At 39.8% G+C, this 22791-nt stretch overlaps 1 protein-coding gene across 2 annotated transcripts in view; it reads left to right on the forward strand.

Annotated features, from left to right (window-relative positions):
- macrod2 (mono-ADP ribosylhydrolase 2) overlaps positions 1–22791 on the forward strand; it is a 410263-nt gene that overhangs the window by 178229 nt on the left and 209243 nt on the right. The gene's annotated exons all lie outside the window — the stretch shown is intronic.

Raw genomic sequence — 22791 nt, forward strand, 5'->3', positions numbered from 1 at the left:
GTTGCCTAATTTGATTGATTTTTCATCCCTGATTTATTCCATTAGCAGATCACATATTTCTTACTGTCACGCCAAAAATGATCAGAAGAGGAACAGCACTGCTGTCTTTGTTTTCTGTCTGTCATGCTTTGTAAATCAAGTCTGTAGTGCCTGTATGTATGTGTGTCACCTCTCAGAATTGAACACTTTTTGTCATACAGATTTCTGAGCTAATTTCTTGTGGTAAATGTCAGGAACACATGTGTCACTTTTAAAGTTTGACACAAGCTCCTTCCCTTGCAAACTTGAAATGGAAAACATGATGGGATGGAAGAAATGTCACTTGGTGTAATTCGGTCGAGACAAACGTCCCAGCAGTCCTAACCTAACCCTGAAGGATTTCCATGAGACAGCCAAGAGAAGACATTGAGGCCCAGATGAAATTAGGTTGTGTTAATACGGTATGTCGTAAAGATGTCAAACAAATGGAGCAGATAAACTGTGAGTCAGTCTTGTGGGCAGCCAGTTCAAGTGTCTGCACCGCCAAAACAGGGTGCACCATGACAATTTAATAACCTGCAATGTCACCTGGGAGCAATCACACTGCCACTGGGTGCTGTTATTGTAATTATCTCTGGGCAAAACACCTTCTCTGTGCTGATAACTTGTTATAGATTGTGAGGTTCTTCACCGGGAACAGTCAGTTCTTTTTTTGAACGTGATGTTATTTCATATTAGAGCTATCTTTACTCCCAGCCGGTATCATCTTCTTATCTTCCAACTCTGATCACTGTCATCATCAGTATTGTCTCTCTTGTCTGCTCTTGGAAACTGACAGCCGCTTGACTTTTCTGTTAGTACTCAGCTCTGACAAGAGATCTCACACGTTCCCAAAGTCTATCCACTGTTTGGATTTGTTCTTTTTTCATTAATTTCCATCTCTGACTTATTTGTTCCACCTACGCACACATTATAAAGCTGCCGTGACTGCAAACAGCAATCTACTCGATTTATGAAATCTTAAATAATAGTCTGTCCACCTACCACTGAACAGAGTAAACAAACAAGACAACACAGTTTCATATTTTGAATTTTCCTACATCCAGGGATGTTTCATGTACTGTAGGTGTAACTAGAAGGGCTAAAGGCTTGTAGTGAAATGGCAGTGTTTTATTGAAAGTTAATGTTATGCTAAGAGCCTTTTGCTGTGGGTGAAGCCAAATGCAGAAAATGATTAAAACTGACATAAAATTAATTTTGCTATTTGTATAATCAAATAAACAAACAGCGTCATATCATTATTCAGAGTAGATGGATTATCATGATTACTGACAAAGGTGAGTACTGAAGCTATGCAAAGCAGTGTTATATTCATAACAAGCAATTAAAACGCTACATAGCAGCTTTTCTGCTCATAAACAGGAATTGAATGCGCTTTGAGAAAATCACTGTCTAAACTCGTAGCTACATTCAGAGTTGCTTTTCACATCTCATTGTTTTGTCTGTCAAAAGAGTTAGACAGCTCAAATATTATTATGGTCATAGTGGGTGTTTGGAAAATAAAACATTTGGTGATGTTATTACTGCTTTCACAGATTGATTTCTATGGATTGTCAGATGTTAAACACGAAGACTTTCACATTGTAAAACAGCACACCAAATCCTGAATGTCGGGAAGTAGCTCATGTAGGCAAAGAACAACTGGACCAACTAGGTCTTGTGCATAAAATGGAATAAAACGTGGTCATGTCAACTACTGATTACACTTTTACAATTCCAACCACAAAGATTATTCTTATTTTTTTTAAATGTATCACAAAATGTCATGATTGTGGGCCACTCGTGTGTGCGTATTCTCATTGCATTCAAAATTGCCCCTGCTGACGCATATTTGCAGATGGTGGCTCATCCACTCTTCCAAGTCTGAGAAGAACACAGCCAGATGGACCATTTACTGTTTACATCTTGGCAAAGCCCAATATTTCCATGTGGGCATTCTCTTTCCAGTTTTGCCTGAAAATTAGGCAGCTTCTCACATTTTTTATAAACACAAATCTCTCAGAGGAACACACTCTACTTTGGGGACCCCCCTCGCCGGAATTCATTCCATTGCTTATAATTGGAAGTAAGTAAGTCTCAACCCAAAATAATGCAGGGCAAGCTGTAAATCATTTTTGCTTTTAATTAAAATTTTGAAATATAGGTTGGGCTTCATACCGTACCTCCAGCAGTCATCCAATGACTTAGCCAACATTGTGCGGAAAAAAAAAAAAATATGCCAACGTTGTGCAGGGAAAAAAAGCCATCCATCACACCACAAACTTAGCCATTTCTTTTGGTCATCCAGGGGTTTTTGGGGTCTTAAGTGTTATTTGAAAATATCAACCATCATATGCCATTCAACAAAGGATTGCTCTGGTAGGTGTTGTTGTTTTTGTAAGAAACTGAGAAATTGCAGTTTAAACCTAATACTCAAAATAACCGGTAAGCAATAAAACGCTTCCTTGCGTCCTGGAAAACTACTTACTGCCCGCAGGGAAAAGGGGAGTTGATCTGAAATCAGAGTTGTCCTTGTTAGGAGATTTGATGTGCTGAGGCAATGGAAAATGACCCACCCCATCTCAGCCTTTTTTTTTTCTCAAGACAAGAAAATTGCTCTCCATTACATCCCACTAAGCAGTTTAGGCTGTGAATCCCAGTGGCAAATGAGCTTTTCCTTTAAGAGGTCCAAGCACATGTGGGACTGATTATTATGGGCTGGCCCAGGATTATTAATCAATGACAGTAATTACCCACCTACCATAGCGGAAAGACTAAAAAAAAAACTGTCTGTTCTATCAATCTGACAAGGAAATTGTCTACTTGCCCTCATGTTAGACAAGTTAACTCATCTGTTCATAGATTCATGATAAAATGAAAATAGAATGTCAAGTATAACAAGACACACATATTTATGACGAGACTGCTGGACGATGTGTTGCCATGTTGTCCATGACTGTTCCATTATCACCATTTAAATTTAAAGTATAAAGTGTGCCCAAAAAGTGACCAATTGATACATTAGGATAGGATTCTCATCATCACAAAGGGAACTACGGACAGGTAGAAAGGCTGAAATGGAATAGAAACTTAAGGCATTGTACTGTAACAGCACACAGGACTAATGATTGCTTTACCCTCTATGTCCTTCGAATTCATACTGAGCTCAAAAGAGCTGCCTTTGGCTCCCTTCCACCATCCACCTGGATGAACTCACTAGAAAGCATTTTAAAAAGTAATTTGTCCATCTTTTTAAATTCCTAATCACTAACCTTTTCATTTCTTTTAGTGCCTGCTTTAATTGATTTTTGTTGTTACATTATTCATTTGTTGTATTGTTTGTTTTGATTGACATTCTTTAACAGTATGATTTAGTATAGCCACTGACTAACTGGAGCCATAGCTCTTTAAGTAGTTTTTTCTGTCAGTGAATGTTCGGTATGTCCATCAGTGTTGTGGCTGTCCACAGCAAATACGCTTGTCCTTCTACCACCTGCAGTTGTTTTGTGCCATTTAAACTGCTTGTGTTCATTATACTGTGGCTCTGTATTCTTGTGCGTAGATACGACCTGTGAGCATTTGCTATAGACTGTTTTTTTTTTTTTTTTACAAGATTCATAAAACAGTTGGATAATGCTGCATCTTGTCAGAAGATATCCAATAGTTCAAATAGCATCTTTATAGCTTTCACCTTATAAGATGCAGTGAATGAGCTATGTGAATGACTGTCTGCTGGAATTGTCCAACATGGTTGCTTCGCTGTCTCAGTACTTTAAAAGCACAAAAACCATTTTGCATGACGTTTATGCTAGTGGCATTATATCCATTATGTGTTTTCAGGCCAGATATAAGAGGCCATCTAACAAACAGGGAAAGTGAACATGTTGATAGTGTGTCATCACAGGATCCAGCTTTTTTTCTGGAAGGGAAGTAAAGTAGAATCAAAAGAAGCCTTTGAAGGTATTTTTCACTTCTTGAATATCAACATAACTTTCAACCTTTGAAATGTATAATTTTATATTAAACATGGCTACTTTTATATACACTATATGTGCCTTAATTTTAATCAAAAAGAAACAATTAATATCTCAACATTTATTTAGAATGATAAACTTAATTCCTCTGCAAATTAATATGTTTTAAGCCTTTAGGCAGAGACTGAATAAGAGAATCTGTCCCTTGAAAACAAATTTGTCACTGAACAGCAGTAATCTTAATTTGTATTCTCAGTCTTGTTTATTGTACGTAGTGAGACACCTTGTTTTCTGTGCATAACAAGGTGTTGTTGGTATCTGAATGTGTGACACATCCGAGGATGATCTGCAGTGACTGAACTCGACAATTGAGTTGTCTGAATCTTATCGTTATTATGCTGGTCCACAGGTCCACACTAATAACGTTTAACAGAGACCTTGCAGGTTAATCTGCATTTGCACATTTGAGCCCTAGCTGTCACAGTAGACCTAGAAGGTATTTAGAGTTCAAACTGGAGGTCTGCTTGAGAAAGTAAAATCCCACAGGAACTTTTAGAGAGGCGTCGGTTGTTTTCACTCCATAGTTTCATCTGAAATCTTCTACCCAGTTTTGTTTTCCTCCCCAGGGCTACTTTAGATTGACAGTTCAAAACGTTTGTACTGTTTATTGTTTGTGTTGCCTCTCTCCCTCCTACACATTATTGCTTGAGTTCTAAGTTTATGCTTTAAATAATGAATCATATTTGGATACAAGAAAGAAGGGCCAACATTTTGTTTTATCATGTTGCTGTCATAACAGTGCATTTAAAGCTCTGTTAATTACACATGATTTCCCTTTTCTTGAGCTTCCACCTTGCAGTTACAAGAAGAAATCAGCTACAGTATACCTTCACATGTACTGTACAGTGAATCAAGTTCCTTCACGTGCACTGCATGAATTCTTTATCCATTTTTTTTATCTCATAAATGTTTTCTAATCTCAGTTAGTAGAGAAAATATCTGCTGTCCCTTCAGAGAAATGGTGCTCATTGGGATTCATATGGAGCTGCTTTTCACGCTGACTTATCAGTTGTAAGGTTATAGATTTCAGCCTTTGGAGTACAGCCTCCACCCAGCCCACTTTGATAGTGTGGAGACACAACCTCATCCATGCGGCATCGAACTGCTGGCAGACTCTTTGATTACTCTCTAATCTAAAACTGGATGTTAAGTGTTTTGAGCACACTCAGCTGGCTCTCTGTCTCTACAATGACCGGGCACTTCCCTGCACTTCTCCAGTGTGCACTCGGGCTTCAGTAGCAACAACACACAGCTCACTCATTTTATTTATTTTTGGCTGGAACTGCCACGGCAGGGCTAGCTGTGTGTCCATGACTGCCTGACTAATAGAGCTGAGTGATCATAGTTTCGCCATTGTTCAGCCAAATGTCACAAGATTAAGGTGGAATTTCCCCAATGGCCATTGCTCGTTTCTGTAAGTGTTGCACGAACAGCGTGTAGTCCACCAACCTAATAGTAGGATTGACCTAGTATATGGCTGCATCTGCTGCCACACAATGCTGCTGGCCTCCTGTTTTTACTGAATTAGACATTATGTGTAACCATATACACTAATGGATTTATAGTTTCATGGATTTGGAGTTTAAATATACATGTAGATCAGTATATATTTTACATTTATCTTGGGAGAGACTTCAACATACACTGTAATGTGTGTATTCTTAGCGAGTCATTGCAATAGATATTAGTGTCCTTCAGCTTTCTTTGCTCAAACAGCTACTCTACTCACTAAGGCTATCAAGTTGAAATTAAGGTTATCGGCGTATTCAATCAAGCTCATGCTCATCCACTCATACAAAGTGATATATTAAGCAATGACTATCATGAGACCTTATGATATCAGATTTACCAGGTTCATTTTCATAATTTCGTAGTCATCATAACATTGTCATTCTTCAACCTAATAACTCTTGACCTAATTGAACAAGTGCAGGATAGGTTTTTTTTTTTTTTTTGGTGTCCCTATTCCTGATTCTCCCGTGAATTACTGCCACAATAGATGATACTAATCAGCCTGATGACAAAGCTGAATAGCTTTAATAAATATGGCAGCTGTGCTCATGCAGCAGAGATCCAGCATTGTTAGTGCAGCAAAGTTTTTGATAGCTGCTTCAGATGTTTATTTAAGCATCCGTTTTTTTCAGTATTTTTGGTCGCAAGCTCCAGTGGAACTTATGGGACCATAGTTAGACAAAACACCTCTGGGAGACGCACTATAGTTCAGTTCACCTCCTTCTTTATCTGCTGCTCTCTCTCAGCTGCAAAACGGGAGTCTCTGGTGTTTACTGTAACTGCACCTGTGCTAATAATACTAATCATCAGCCTGTGATAAATTCTTTCTCCCTGATAGCATGAAGAATCTTTCCCATGCCCTATTTAATCGGGGAGACCAGGCCGTCTGTTCCGTCTCTCTCCACTCAGCAAACACAGATAAATCACAGCAAAGTACCCACTATTAGTAAGTGACATATAGCTCATTCTGATTAAATTACCCCCAGAACATTATCATTCTGCTGTGCCTGTTTATCAAAGCAGTCTCCGCCCCATCATCATTATGCGGAGCGGAGCCATCGGACAACCCGTAATTTGTTAATTTGGGTAAAATTTGTTGTCTATGACGGAGGATTTAGTCTTGCTAAAGGAGTTGTTTCGAAGAAGATCTCTCACTCTTTACATCAAGTTTGATGCCATTGTTTTAATGCATTTTAATGAGCCCTGCAGCATCAGCAGTAGAGATATAATCCAAATTGTTATAATTTACTCTTGACAGTTGAAGTCTGAACTTGACACCTTTTCAGACTGACCACTATAAATATTGTACTTGGTACATGGAGTTTTAAAGGGTCCTATAATCCCAGGAGTTCATTTGAATTGTCAAGGACATGACTGTAATCCTCCAAACCTAAAAAAAAATATTTTTTTATATTTTAAGATCTCTGTGCAACAGCAGTGCATTGGTAACTTTGTTATCCTTGCTTTTCACAAATGAAATGGCTAACATGGCAGACAGCTGAACAGACTGTACTTTATCTCAACATAATGGATCAAACAGGCACAGTGTGACTGTTACAAGGTGCTTTTTTTCTCATTTTGAATTCAAGGCTAGAGTGAAAGAAATCCTTTGTTGTAGTAGATAAATTAGTAGGGCTTAACTCAACCCTGGTGGCCATCACAGTTTCAGCCACACACACAGTGCTAAATCAACATCTTCTCGACTGCTCACTGTTAGCACTCACGTCGTAAATGTCACTTCATCACTCCATGCTCACTCCATTTACCAGACGGGCTATACCTCAGACTTTCTCAGACACTTTTGATTGTTTTAGTGTTTTTGTCTGGTACTTCAGTCACTCAGTCCATCACTTACTATAATATTAAGAAAATATAGTCTAAATGTAAAAGTTGTAGTTTATGTTGCAATTTGATGATAGTCTTTCATCGTCATTATTAAAATTGCAGATTAAAAAAAAAGTATTAGTTGGACGAAGGGTGAGCAACATTTCTCACATAAAAATAATGAAACTTGGATGCATAATAGATAATGGTCAGACCTTGCTTTTGGGATGAAATTTTAAGCTGTTTGTGGTTATGCACTCCAAGAAGAATTAATGGTTGAATAAATTATGAAAAGGGAGATCGGATATCAAGAAGAGACCAGATGTTTTTTTGTTTTTTGTTTTTTGTTAAACATTATTTATGAGAGAAAAACACCCTCTGCTTCTCCAGACTAATCAGCTCCCTTTCTGGCTTCTCACCGGGTGTAATGGGTGCACTCTTCAAGAACAGAACAAACGTAATTTCACTGCTCATCTGTGAAGGCCCAAGTAGTCCTCTATGTTCCTCTCTTTTCAGGTATTTGTGTTTCTTTTGTTGGCTAGCCTGTCAGTCTTCCAGGCCTCTTGAGGACTGGAGTAATTTGGTAATTTTGCCTAAACGGTGATACTGTAATTATGTGGCATCAGCTGCCTAGCTGTCAGTGGGACGGCCAATGGTCATTCATCACCAGGAAACTAGAAGGGGGGGTGGCATTGTGAGTGATTGGGTAAACACCAGCAGAAAGAAAGTGTGGTGGTCTTACCCCCCAAAAATGGCTGAAAATAGGAGGTGAGAGGCCTTTGGAATAATGGGGTGCAGGAGCGGCTACAGCATGTGTGGCGGGCTGCTTGCTTGGTTGAGACAGGGAGGCAGCAAGGTGTGCCTGAGCTTCAGTGATGCATCAGGAGGGGGGTTGTGGGTGGCAGATGAGGTGGGCCCACTGGAAGGTCAGGTTTGAAGTAAAATGTGGCAGCAGCTCTAATGCATTCCTGCCTTCCCATCACACACTGCTCCCATCTGTCCACGAGGATTCCCAGCTTAATGAAGGCTGTCGTTATAAAGGGACCCACTGGTGGCACATTTACACACAGAGTGAGAACCATCACTGCTGAAGTGATGCGGCTGCCAATTCCTTTATTATTTTTTTGATTTTAATATTAAATTGTATTGTCTCATTGCACAGTATCACAGCACATTCTTGTTCAGATTGTGTTTGTAGATGGATGAAACACAATTTCTATATGTAATGTTACCTCACCAAATAAAAGGGCTACTAAACTAATTTTAACCTGATATTCATCTCTGCTCTTCTAAATCCTACAGTGGTGGCTGCAGGGCTGCTGGGCTTCTAATCTATCCATTTAATAATGTGTCATTTGAAACTGATCTGAAATACTAAATACCTTAGCACCCCAAATCTACTGAGTCAGTGTATTCGAGATTGTGTTTATCATGTCAATAAGACTAAAGAAAATAGTTTGCACTTTAACCTTAATGAGATATTTCAGTTACATTTGACATTTTGTTTATAGCCTCATAGGAGTTGCTGAGCAATTTGATGTTAAATCGATCAATAGCAATGTCTTTCACAAATGGCTGCTGAGTCAGGAAGCATAATATGAAGTCCCTGGAAATAGACATTCAAGCCAATGTGTTTGTGCTATTTATTCAGTTTATATAGGTGCAGGCAGGCCACAGACCATTAAAAAAAGGAATTATTTGTTTTTTAGGTGAGGGGCTATTTTTTGTGGGACACTGACACCAATATCTCTCAATATCTGGCTGTCCTTAATCATATTTAATAAAATGCTCTATTTTGACTATTGAATGTCTTGCTGTAAAAACAACACTGTGGTGTTGAGCAGGGCTTCAGCCTTGTTGACTGAGTAGCACCGATTCCCGAGGCATAATTGTGCTCAGTTTATGGGTAACACTAGCATGTCTCCACTGTTGACAGTGTTGTTGTCTCAGGAAGAAAAGCAAAGTTTCAATCTGATGGCTTTGTTTACCTTTCATCTAAGACTAAGGATAAAAACTAATTAAGAACAGGGAGTAACAAACTCCTGTAGTGCCATTTTCACAGCTAATTATGCATGAATACAGCCTGCCTAAATAGTTGCTCCCTAGTCTTTGATGTTCTTTTCACTAAATTGCTATGGTTACTTCTGCTCATTAGGCTTTTAAGATTGTAAACGTTGACAGGTTTTGTCTCCTTGTTTTTCTCTTCCCTTTGGTGATTGCCTCTGCTGAAGATACAAGGGGACAGTCACTGGTAGCTAGTAAACTATGTGCTGCTTTACTCTTAAATAATATCATGTGACCTGTGTATATCCCAGGTTGCCATTCTTGGTTTTAATGTTGTGGATTTAGATCTGTGCTGTGGTCCTTAAAATCCATTAACCTTCCCATAAAAGTGCATATGGCTCTCTATAAACCCTAATGGGGAAAGGGACCAATACACGGGAGCATATGTGTGCTTTCCGGGGCACCACTTGTGAGAAATACGGAAATGAGACTCAATAAAGAGGCAAATAAAACTTTTTTTTTGATAACTTTACGGTGTTGGGGGTTTTCCCAGATTTAGGCCCACTTTGGTTTAAGTGCCGTCTCAATCAATATGTTCCTAGGAAATTAAAGTCTGTATTCCAGCGTGTAGATTTGATGGTTTGAATCTCTAACCTTTTACTAATGTTTTTTTTTTTTATAATCCTGACCCTATTGTTGTTCACATTGTAACAGTTTTAGGCTACATCTGTACAGCTGTATGTTTCAAAGTATCTTGTTTTCAGATTAATTATGTATATTAAGATTTTGTTTGTTTGTTACTTTCTTCTGGATTGTTTAAAATAGATTAGATTTCATATCTGGCAGCAGTAAGAGATCTTCAGGATGGTATTATAGTATGTAGGACGTTTAATCACACGTAACAATAATCAAGGGGAAAAATTGAGAAAATAGTCCATTTTTGAAGTTGCTATTTGCCTAGAGCAATGAAACATGTAATTGTTTCTTTATATAATCACATATATCAAGGATTTATTTTGCAATGACTTTAAACTGATTATAAACCAGGACATGTTTGCTCAGGCAAGCAAAAGTTAGAAAAACATGTGTTATGGTGTTCTTGCTATCATGCTGCCTCTGTTACCCAGGTTGTTTTAAAGGCATTGCAAGGTGAGAAATGGCCCTGTGGCAAGTAGTTTTATGGTGATCACCTTGTTCGTTGCTCTGGCCAGGAGACCAGTGAGTGTAATGGATCTGTTGGGAGCCCTCAGTATGGATTTATGAAAGTGCAGCGCTAGAGGGAAGGATCAGTTACCTGCCTCTGTTTTCAACAGACCAAGAGACAGCAATGAATAACATCAGAAAGCTAATCCAAGATGACATATTTCTGATAAACAATACACATGGATTGTTTGTGGCAGTTGTTGCTGCTCTATGACATTTGCTCACCCAGCACTTCTCTCAGCTTTAAATGTTGCGTTTTTAATTGGGAAACAAAGCATTGCTACATGTAGTATGAAAGTATTAAAGTTTGCCATCTTCATCCCAAATAATTGTGCACATGGATTTGCACAACCCCAGTTCATCATGATATGCAGCACATGACTGTGCACTGCAGGGAAGCAGGACGTGTTGGTAAAGGTCCCCTCCATGTGTGTGGTGGTTAGGTTGGCAGGGCAAGCAGGGGAGCGTCCGGATCAAGTTCCCCCCCCCTGCTGTCTAATTATTGACCCATCTGGTATTGTCTTTTCAATTGTTTCAATTATGATGGCACTGGTGTTGCTCAGCACCCTGGCGTCAAGGCATGCATAATTCATGCCCAACACCCTGGACTCCACTCAGAGCTGTGGGTTTGAGCTGAATGTCAATACTGCCTCATGCCCCCAGTGAAGCAGAGGGTTGTCTGTATCGACAGCAGGGCAGATAAGGAGAGCAAAAGCAAGTGCAGCCAAAGACAGTGGATACTGATGCTATCATCGAGTGTATAGGTGAAAGGAATTTATTCTTGACTGTGTGTGTTTGTGTTTGGGGACATATTTCAGACAATTACACCAGATATTTGGGGATGGCTTGTCAAATTGTGTTCCCTATTGGAAAAACACACATTTTTGGGTCGGTAGTTAAGGTCAGGGTTATCTGAAGATCAGGGTTAGTTTAAGGTTCAGATTGGGTCAAGGGAAGTCATTGTTAGGGTTAGAGCATGTCTCCAGGAAATGAAGGCGAGGCTCAGTACTGTAATGACAAAAGACGAAGGCAAACTGTGTGTGTGTGGATTTGTGCTTGTCGTTGAAAAGTAAGCTGTCTTCACAGCTTGTGTTTGCCATCGCCTGATATGTGACCTCATTATCGTCACCCTCAGACCTTAGAATCAATAGTGTTCAATTACTCATGAACCACAGGCACAGCACTGTTTACTATAGGAGATCAGAGCCAACCAAGGGTTAACTCTCTCATCATGGAATGACTTCAGCGCTCAAACCGCCCCTCCCATCACACTACTGTACAGAGGCTGAGAAAAGGTAAAAGTCAATCAAGAGGAAAAGGTTCAGGGAGTGCGACTGTTCATTAAGAGGTGTGAAGATGAAAGGAAGAAGGGGTCACATTTTTGACAACCTGCTGTAATGGAGGTGCTTCTGGGAAGGCAGTACATGACATCTCTAAAATGTGTCATTACTGGATGCCACTGGCAGTTGTTTACCCCCAGATTGGAGCTCAGCAGATGATCAAAAGAATCATATTGTTCACAGTAACAGGCTTATCCACCACTGTCCTGACAAGACATTTTGTTCTGACTCGTGAGATATAGGAAGTATCCATGTTTATGCAGTCTGCATGAGCAGTTAAGTCCATCACCACCATCTGTTTTGTTGTTAAAATATAGTTCAATAGCATTAAAGTAGATTTTTTTTGCATGTCCATTTTTTTCATTCCCATTATCATGGTGGTGATTGAAAGCCCTAATAGATATGGCTCAATCTGTATTCATACAGTGACCTCTCGCAACAACTCCCCTTCAATTGCAGAGGTGCTCTCATTCACACTGGCCTACTGGCCTTCAGCTCCGTCTCTGGTCCCCCTGTAGTCATGGAGGATGTGCACAGAATAAGCTGTCAGAGCTATAACAAGACGGAGATTTCACTCTGTTAAATGCATCTCTCAAGAGCTCAGCCTGCAAGAGCTAAATGATGCCCCTGCCTTTAGGGGACAACTTCACACAGGGAATATTAACATTTTGCACCTCATTCAAGGACATCTGTTTAAGTGAAAAATTCATTAACAACAAGGGGTTTCTGCAGTTTGTAAAATATTAACAATTGTTAATTTTTTAAATGGTTTCTATATTTCTTAAGACCATATTTGTCTGACATCAATCATGCAATTAATGTTGCTAAATGAACTGCGATTGAATTTGATGTAAAATGTGATCAACACTTCTCTTTTATTTTAATCTCCTCAGTTGTTTTGCTGTTTTTCACACAAGCTAACCAGTTTGCCTGTGGGGGCTTTGTGGCTACCACTGCACAGTCATGTCAGGGACCCTTTCGCCCTGAATAAACTTCTCTGGCAGCTGTTACTCCCAAGCTGTTGGCTTGTGGAAGCGACTCACAGCCTGGGAGGACGCGCTGCCTGAAAGGCTCGACTCTGGGCGCTACTGTACATTCTCTGTAGTGTCTATTATGTTTGAGAAGTGAGAGGACCCAGACTGAAACAGACAGTGCCATGACAAGGAGAGGATAGGTAACATAGTCAAGGTGGTATTCAACATATGGAAATATGTTGAGAAAACATTTAGTTTATTCTTTTTATTTTAAAATAAAAACAACAAAAACTTACAACTTTGTCCCATTTTGATTTGTGCTGATTGTTAGGCAGACTCAAAAATCCTTAAAAAGGACTCAGTTGGTGCATGTTCTGCATTGCTCATAAAAAATCTTTTCTCGTCCTCTTCTCCTTTTTTGACATTGATTTGTAGTGTGAGATGTCATGATCAGAGAGCTTTGTCTTTGGTTCGCACTCACTGATGTGTGGATGTTTTGATGTGGGCAAAAGCTAATAAGTGTGAATTTCAAAATTTAACTGACGCTCAGTCTGTGTATTATCTGACTCAGGGGGTTGTTCTGTTTGACTTTGAGGCGGTATGGTGTATGAATTGTAAGAGGGGAGCTGCATTTGCTGTGATATTTAGGATTGTCTACAGCCGGGCTTTTTCATAGATATGCGAGAGACATGTACTTTAGTATTTGTGACATTTACAACATGGACTGTGTGTACGTGAAAGAAATGGCATGAAAACATCCCTTGTGTGACGGAAGCTTCTGAGTCGATCTGCCAGTGAAGACTCTAATAAGCTTTACCTCAGTAGTTACTCGTGACAGCGGGGCTCAGACACCCTACAGGAAGGCAGAAATAGATAAAATATGGAGACAAGACAACCATTCCTCATACCATTGTGCTCACTCCTGTGGAAACATTATTTGTCTGTTGATGTAGGACACAAAACCAGGCTGTTGTCACCCTCTCCTGGCATGGCGACACACACACACAGCTGCACGGCCCACCCCTCCGCTCATCCGCCTCCTGCTCCGGGGCCATCGATCCAGAGCTGTCATGCTCTCGAGGGGGGTGGAAATGGTATGGGCTCCTTCCCTGGCACAGCGCTGCATGCCCTTCCTAGGTAGAGTCGCAGAGCAGCAGGGGGGCAAGGGGAATGGAGGCTGCGGTGTGTTGTTAGGGTGGAAAGGGGAGTGGTGTGGGGGTGGGTGGGGAGTGGTGAGCAGCTGCTTTCCTATGGATCACCTCATTAATATCCCAGGGCAGAAATTTGAGGGGCCGCTGCAGACTAATTAGCCCTGTCTGACCCTCGCATCTCAGAGAGGTCGCTCCTCTCCAGTTCCTGCAGAAGCAATCCAAAGCCTTGCAACCCCCACGACCCCCCCAATACCCATTCACCATCACTGTCACTTTTTTTTTTAAAGAATATGGTACAGAAACTGAAGAGTTTACCCCAGCATTGTCTGCTGCATTACAACCTGTTGGACGTTAACTGTTTTGGATGCCTCATGTTTCATGGTGAAGCATCATTTACTATTACTACTATTGCACTGGTGCTGCTGAACTGTCCCATGCCACAGCGTACCTGTCTCTGTCCATCACTTTGTGTGTGTGCATGCCTGATGAGCGGTGTCTGTGTCTCCCAGGGGGCAGTAGGGACAGTGTAGCACAATGGGAGCAGTGTGTGTGTGTTTGGTGCCAGGAGACAAGGAGCCATCCCTCATTAGTGTCATCTGTTTTCCCAGATGGCAGGGTCAGGGTAAGAGGGAAGCGTGATGAAAGGACTCGTCCTGCAGGGTGACACTCATTCTGCTGCGCAACACTCACTACGGCTCCCGAAGCCAAGTTCCCAGCTCTCACAGGTGATACTAGGGCTTTAGTGGGATTCACGGTCGGGGAGAAAGAGAGCTTCATGTTCTCAATCCGGCTGCACAGCCTTGTACCCCTGCTGCAACTTGATGAGTTAAACAGAGTGATATTGAGAAGAAGACAAAAGTTAACTCGCCAATGTGACATTTTAACTTGAAAAGAATTGCGGGGGGAAAAAAGGATGCAGTCACTTTGACACCTGCTATTCTCAAACATAACTTTACTTCTCACCTGAAATATTTCCCTTTAACACGCTGTAATGATTTTTTCAATGGCTCATTAGAGTGGAGCCTCAGTCCAACAAAGAGTCAGGAAGCCTTGTGTCATGGCTCAACACTGTGAATGAAGGCGGAATCTATCTCTGCCATGACCTGCAAGGCAGCAGCAGCTTCTGCAAGAAGGAAAGGATAATGAGTGCGTTCACTTTTTAGCTTGAAAACTCACCAAATGTCCCTTATACCAATTAAGAGATTGTTTTCCATTGGAGTGGCCATTATCAAATCTGACCTTCCAATTATTTCTCTCATTTTCCTCCTGATTCTGTCACCCCAGTGTGGCTGGTTGGCCCTCAGAGCCTCGGAGGATGGACAAGGAAATGGTAATGGTTCTCCAAGCTGAGATCCAAAGACCCCAGACACAGAGGCACTGTCACTGTTGTGCTACCATTTCCCTGCCTTGTTATCCTTGTTTCCTTACCATTGTTAGCTGAAGGAAATACATTCCACTTATATTTTCACAGTCCATGTCTGAATATGTTAGATTGATTTTTTTTCTTGTTCTATTAATTTTGATATGCTGAGCTACACTCAAGGTTTGACTTACAGATTTGGAAAAGCTACTCTCAAAGTGAAAATGTAGAAGCACTCTTCTATAACTGTTGGAAATGACTTCTTCCTATGTAGGAAGCAGGGTAAGAGGACATTTCAGAGTGGGTAGTAAAAGGCACAGGCCAAACTCTCTTGTTTGTTTTAGATCTGCACTTTTTTTTCTGTGTATGTCTTGTATCTAGAGCCATGTTGATGTGCTCACCTGACAGTTGTTGAACAGCTGCAGCGGGGTCACAAATCCTCTTATCTGTCATCGGATACTCCCTCTTAGCTGCCACACAGAATAATGCATATGAGTCTACGTGCTGGCTGTGATGGAGAGGAGGCAGTGGAGATAAAACAGTTTACCGTAAACGGGGTCAAAGACATCAGGGTTAAATGCAAGCAATACACAGATTGTAGTTATTTGGCAAAGATTTTACTCTTCTTCATTTTGATCAAATGACACACTGATTAATGCAGAGTGTCATGCTGAGGCTTGTTGCCACCTTTTCATCTCTGCTTAACACTTCTGCCAATCTTACAATGACATCCACAGTTATTTATTTATTTTAGAAATGGGAAATACAAATTAGAAACACTTGGAACACAAGAGCAGTTGAGACTTTATTTTTGAGCTCTCTTTGTATGACTGTTTCATACTTCTGTTATGTATATGTAGGGATGTATAGATGTACTGTATGAGGTGTACAGTATAGAAGTTGAAAATGTCACTGATGTAATAACACCTCCATAGAAGCGTTGTCACTTTTAAAGCACCATGCTTTAAATGTGACGACGTGTGGGTTGATGTATGAGAAGAATAATGATTAAATGCCACCATGGAATGAGATGAAATCGAAATGAATATATTTGAAGATCAGTTGAGGACAAAAAAAAAAAGACAGCCCTTGGAACAAGGCTGTGAGAACTCTATAGGAAACGACTGTAAGCCAGTAATGACTATAGGCTGTTTTTGAAAAGCTGCGATTAAAACCTAAACACAAAGACTGTTATAAAGCCACACTAACCACCCCCAATTTGATTCAGATGAAGACACAGAACTTTTTAACTATTCTGTCACCCAGCTTTGTGAAATGAAATGGTAAATTTTAACTCAGGTGAGCGTTTGACCCCTGGCTTTGTTTCTAATGCTTCAGAGGTCATCTCAAGTCCCTCTACAAGAGAAGACATTGTTTAATTCATCATCCCTGAAACATTGTTTCTGTCAGACTGCAAGTAATGGCTCCATTAGCATTTTCAACAGAGCGGTAGATACAATCTGGGACCAAAAGCATAAAACTGAGATTCTACAAAATGACACACAGTAATTGTTAAATCTGCAATCTGCAAGAAAATGGAAACAGTCATCATAAGCAAAAACATAATGTGAATGTGAAAATTAGAATAGTTCAAATAAAACCATCATGTTCGATACTGATGTTGAGTTTCAGCATCATGGGCAGTTTCACAAAATAAATTCAATTTCATATCAAGTTTAGTGTCATTACACATTAATATGCATAACACAGAATGATAGAAGACTTCAAATAGTGTATAAGCTCTCTGCACACATTGTCACTGAGGATGTGATTAGCTTTTCTTCAGTCATTATCTTATAGCCATCGAGATTCACAAACAACCAGCAAAGCACTGAGCATCACTTTTGAGTTCAGACCCCACCGTATACCTCAGTAATTACAAATGATGTACCACAGAAGTCTATATGAAAGATGACGCCTTCAACCAACTCAACTTTCACTTTTATTTTAAGCCTTTGGAAACTCTTTAAAGTATTATGTTAACTGTCCTTATGCTCAATGACTCTTTTGGTGCTGGTCATCATTATTCTTTACAGATTACATAGTAGTCTCTCAAGTTTCATGTTGTCTCATTCTTGAGTTGCTTTTACTGTTCGTTTTTTAAAATTATTATTTAACCATCATTTTCATGTTTTTCATATTAGTTTAAACATAGATTGTATAATTATAATACCTAATAACTCTAAGTTGCTTATCACTGGAAATCTGAAAGCACAGACTGAGGACAGGTAATGGAATTAAAATACAGTCAGGAAATGTCAATTCTCTGAAAGGACTAAAAAAAACTGCAGCCCAGTGGCTAAACACACACTGGAAAAGAATCAAGCAGCCGCTGGTGAGATGGCTCGGCAGAGACGGCACAGTTCTGATTGCAGTGTGTGGGATGAAGAGGAGATTAAATAAAAAGATCTTAGGGTATTGTCAGACATGTATGCTTGAAGAAGTTCCTAGAGGTATTTTATATTGATTTCTCTCAAAGCGTAGAGAAGTCTCATTGGGTATGGTTACTTGCGCTGACTGAGACAGTGTAGGAAATTTAGGATGGGCAATGTGTCTTTTTTGTTGTTGATCAAGAGGAAAACTTTAATAAAAGCTGAGCTGGGTGTGTGAATTTATACTATATCTGCTACTGTATACACACTGCTCAGGGGAATTGCTGTATACTGTACAGTGTAAGCATGCCTCACTCATCCTATTCATGCCACCACTTGAACATGCAGGACACTTGCCTGCACCGAACGAACCAAACGGGTCTAAAGGGGATACAGAAGTTGGTCTTATACAGTAGCACTTATCTGTAGTGTGTAGTTGAACACATGCAGGGAAAGATAATCGAGATCAGATGGATGCACAGCAGCAGCAGCTGAGCTTTTTCTATTGTATTTTAAAGGAAGAAATGTGCCAGCTCCTCTCTGGAAACCATTCACTGCACCATCTGCTGTAGCAAAAGTATTAGTGAATAAAGAGACATTGATGGTACATGTGTTAGGAGGACTAAATAATCATCCTTGTTGGAAGAAGGTCCATTGCATTCTCAATTTATTAGCTTATTTTTGTTTCATTTTTGCATTTGACAAAATCCCACTGAATCATTTTTGATTAACACTTGAAATATTTAAAGCTGGGCGCCCCAATTTTGGGCATCTTTATAATTCTGTTGCATATGCAACAGAATTTCAATTCAGTGGAGTACATTATAAAACAGATGGTCCCTAGCAACCAGCCACTTTGATGTGAGATGATGTCTGGTCTCTGTCTAGCTATGTCATTTCAATGAATCTACTGATGTAAAATGCACCGGGGCCCCTTAACTACCTCAATCAGAGGGATTGTACCTTCTTTTTGACTGAGAAAAGAAGAAGATCTCATAACCAGAGAATAGATGTGCACATAATTAGTCCTGTAGTGTTAGTGGGTTTTTACAGTCAGAATATTCATTTGCAGATACCCTGAGCAGGACATGAATATAACAAATCAGGTCAGAAAATGATTGAATTGTAGTTCTTCTCTTTGTAAGAACTTGATTTTCTATGAAAATCACAAAGAACACAGTGAATTAAAATACTGCAGCAGCATTTTCACATCAGTTTCTAAAAAACTACAAATGTGCAAGTAAAAAGATAATGTTATATTTAATGAGGCATATCCATTATTATGGTGTTTAAATTTCACAGTGTTGTGCCATGATTGGATGTCAATAATTTTATATCCACCAAAACTCATTTCAGGTACATTGTCAATGAGACCTCTATTTGAATAAGTGTCTTATAATATATTATAATAAAATGAAAAAGTGATGTTCAGTAGGCTATGGATTGTTTGAAAAAATGAAAATCTTTTTTATTATCATCTAAGTTGATATATGAACTGGCCTGCAGCCAGTGTGGAGGAATTGTTCCCAGATGAAATACTTGAGGTGGCCCTCAGCTTGTCAAGTATTTAGCAGTGACAACATTACCCCTTTAGTAAAGCAGGTGGATTGAGATCAACAGTCAACTCACTCCTCTAGAACTGTTATTTCATTTCCTTTCAGTGTTATTGTGTTATCGATGGAATTATATGAAGGTAATATCTCTCCCTGACTCCTTGTGAGGTCTATGTGAAAGATGAGATTCTGGCATTAAACCCACCTGTTTCGTCTCAAGTCCGCAGCAAGTGTGTGGCGTGGGTGTGTGCTTTCACCACTCACACACACATGCATGAGTATATATTTGTATGTTGGTAGACATTATAGCAGGCAAGAGTGTGAAATTGACCTCAACCACAGGGAGCTCAGTGTGGATTATTTGCCCCTGGAGAGAGAGAGTGGCCACCCACACATCAGCCAACCTCAGTGTGTGTGTTTCACTGACAACAAAATTAGCTTTTTAGCTTCATTCTCTGACTGAACACATCCACTTTGCCCCTACCTTATTATCGATTTGGACTTGCTATTGTTAGAAGGGTTTATTTGTTTAGACTTTACTATTTTTTTCATGAGGGTATTTATAGATTCAGTACTTTTTTTTTTGCTTTTCACAGACTCGTCTTTATTCTATTGCTTTTCAATTAGCTCCATTGATGAGACATTTGAAAGCTTCTAAAATTGCACCAGAAAGAGCAGGAGTGAAGAGATTGAAGTATGAATAATTATTAATTTTCCCAGTTACTCCCAGTATATGATTCTTCATAAACAAAGCCAATCCTAAATAATACATAAAGAAACAAGCTGACATGTCAAATCAGCTTTTCATGTTTCTGGAGACAGACGTGCTCATTGACCGTGCTCTGCTGGCCATTGTTTTCACACCGTTTTGTTCTGTTCAGCTCTGCGGCCCAACGTAGACAAAACTGACATCAAATTGATTTCTTTCACATGTTATCAGAGAGCCCCAGTCTCAACTGACAGATGGTGGATGTCTTGGTTATACGTTGGAAGCACTTGCTAAGTGGAAACTAAAGGAATAATGTCTCATCCACAAGTTCTGCTTCCTACGCAAAAGGTCTCCAGTGTAGAGACATTTGAAGCTGATCTGAATGATCAATCCACTCCTCTCTGTTGTAATTAATGCTGCTACTCCTAACTGCAACTAAAGTGTTATAGAACATTGAAGTTCCAGCATATGAAGCCACTCTGTGAAATCACCACTAGCATGTGTGGATTAATGTCAAATGTGTGCTGTGAAGTCAGTGAGTTCAGTCATAGAAGTGCACTGGAGGTGTGCATCTGTTTTCTCTCTGTTGATTGCATGTGATATTCATCAACTGTTAATGAGAAGGTGTTGACCTTTCATTCATTCCTGAAATTAAATTTTTTTCCTCAAGTGGTAGGTGTGGCCTTAAGCAGGTATTGTAGTTTTAATTTTAATCTATTAAATTCAAAATGAAGCTCCTGTTATACCGAATTGGGCACACACACACACACACACACATACACACAGATACATGGGGAAGAGTTTTACCAACAGCTCTTGTGAGTGTTTCAATAATTCATCATCTGGAATGTGCCTGGAGCAGGGTTATAGTCTCATTTAGAGAGTATTCATGTTCACTTTATATTTATTTGTATCTGCATGCATACACTTCTGCGTGTGTGTGTGTGTGCGTGTGTGTGCGCTCATATTAACTGCATGATACAGGGCCTATGTGATTTTAAAAGTTGGGTTGCATTTCCATTTAGTTTATGAGTGCATATATGTGTATATAATTTATGTGATAAATGATTTATGCATAAATGTTTCAGATATGTGTTTTTCTCACTTCTACATTGCACATTTAGCAGATTAATTTGGTGGCTACCGTGAGTTGACGAGCCTCTTTACAATTTTGATAGAATCTATTCCATTGCCTTTCACTGCAGTGCGAACAAAGGCCAGCTTCGTATTCATCACTGTGGTTGCAGACTAGTTGGACTCTGACACCTCATGTCTGGCCTTGGCGGTTTGGTAAAATTCTCAACTCAGTTTCCATGTGCATTGCTTTGAAATTACATAACTGGTTGTCATTGTGGGCACAGGATATCAGCAACAATGAGAAGAGGTATTCAGCTATATTCTGGTAGATTGCCGTGAAGATTATATATTTTTCATCAGCAGCTCTCATGGAGCATATTAAGGCAATATCCCAGAGGGGTGGAATTGCTTATTTCTCTGATGCTATTTTGAACACAGTAGGATTGGACACGTGGCATGTTGCTGGTTAAAGAGGCGGATTACCCGTGGAGGAATTTCTGTGTTGATTTCTCCTCCATGAGAAGCCATTAGCCTCCGGGGGCAGCGACGAGGTCTGCCCATTATTCAGGGACAAGGTGGTGGAAATGGAGAAGGATAAGACACAATGTGCTCAGGGCCAAGCTGCTCACTTTCCTGACCTGCTTCTCAAATGGCTTTTCCACACTCTCATAAAAGCCATTGCGCTGCATTTTAAAGAATAATAGAATCACTGCCTCCTCCCTGAGAAACTATTTTAGCTTTGTAATTCCTTGGCACTGGGGCATTTCTTTGAAGGTGACTTCACAGCAAGTTTTCTTTTTACACCTCACAAATGCCTATAAGAAAAATCAAATGCTCCCTTAAACAAGGGCAGCGTGAGCATTGCTGCTTTTGTCGCTACATCAAGCTACGGGAATGAGGCGGTGGAGAGAAGGAACTGTGTCTGTGAGGGCCATGAAGTGGAGTCTCTGCTCTCTTTGGGATGCTTTCATCACTATTGCACTTTGTCTTTCTGTGCCCTCTGCACTTCAACACATTTAATCCAGGCTATCTTAACAAATCCTCATTCTACTTAAAGGTGCAAGAACAAAATCTGAAGCACAATTTAAAAATACAGCTCTGGGATTTTCATCAGCCTATGAAAATATTTTTTAGAGCCTACTGTATATAAGTTATGACTTGAGAAGCTAAGCAATGCTTCAGTCAGCCACATTACATTTATTAACCTGTTTTTCAGACTTACCTGTTTTAAACTGACTCTAGTGACAAGTGACAATTTTGTGATGGGATCACACCAACTGCCACAGCTGTCATCATGTTAACACTCCAAACCCTGACTGCTCAGTTTTCATTACTGCATTATTAATATATTATCATGCGAGTTGTGGTAGTTCTGTAATAATTCCTGCAGTGAATGTCTCCAGGATCACATTTAGCTATGACACAGTCTTACAAGGTAAAAACAAACAATACCAGCCAACCTGATTCAATTGGTAAGAGTATCACCATATTAAGAGTCCCTGCTGTAGATTAGATTATAGATTAGATAGAGTAGTTTTGCTTCAAGAGCTAGTGCTGTGTCATGATCCGAACATTTTGCTCCTCTCTTTCCTGTGCTAAATAATTAATTCTTGATTTTTAATTGGTGCTTTGTGTGTGAAATGTTTGGTCAAAGCAGAAC

This window comes from Trachurus trachurus (assembly GCF_905171665.1).
Source record: "Trachurus trachurus genome assembly, chromosome: 15".
NCBI classification, from domain to species: Eukaryota; Metazoa; Chordata; class Actinopteri; order Carangiformes; family Carangidae; genus Trachurus; species Trachurus trachurus.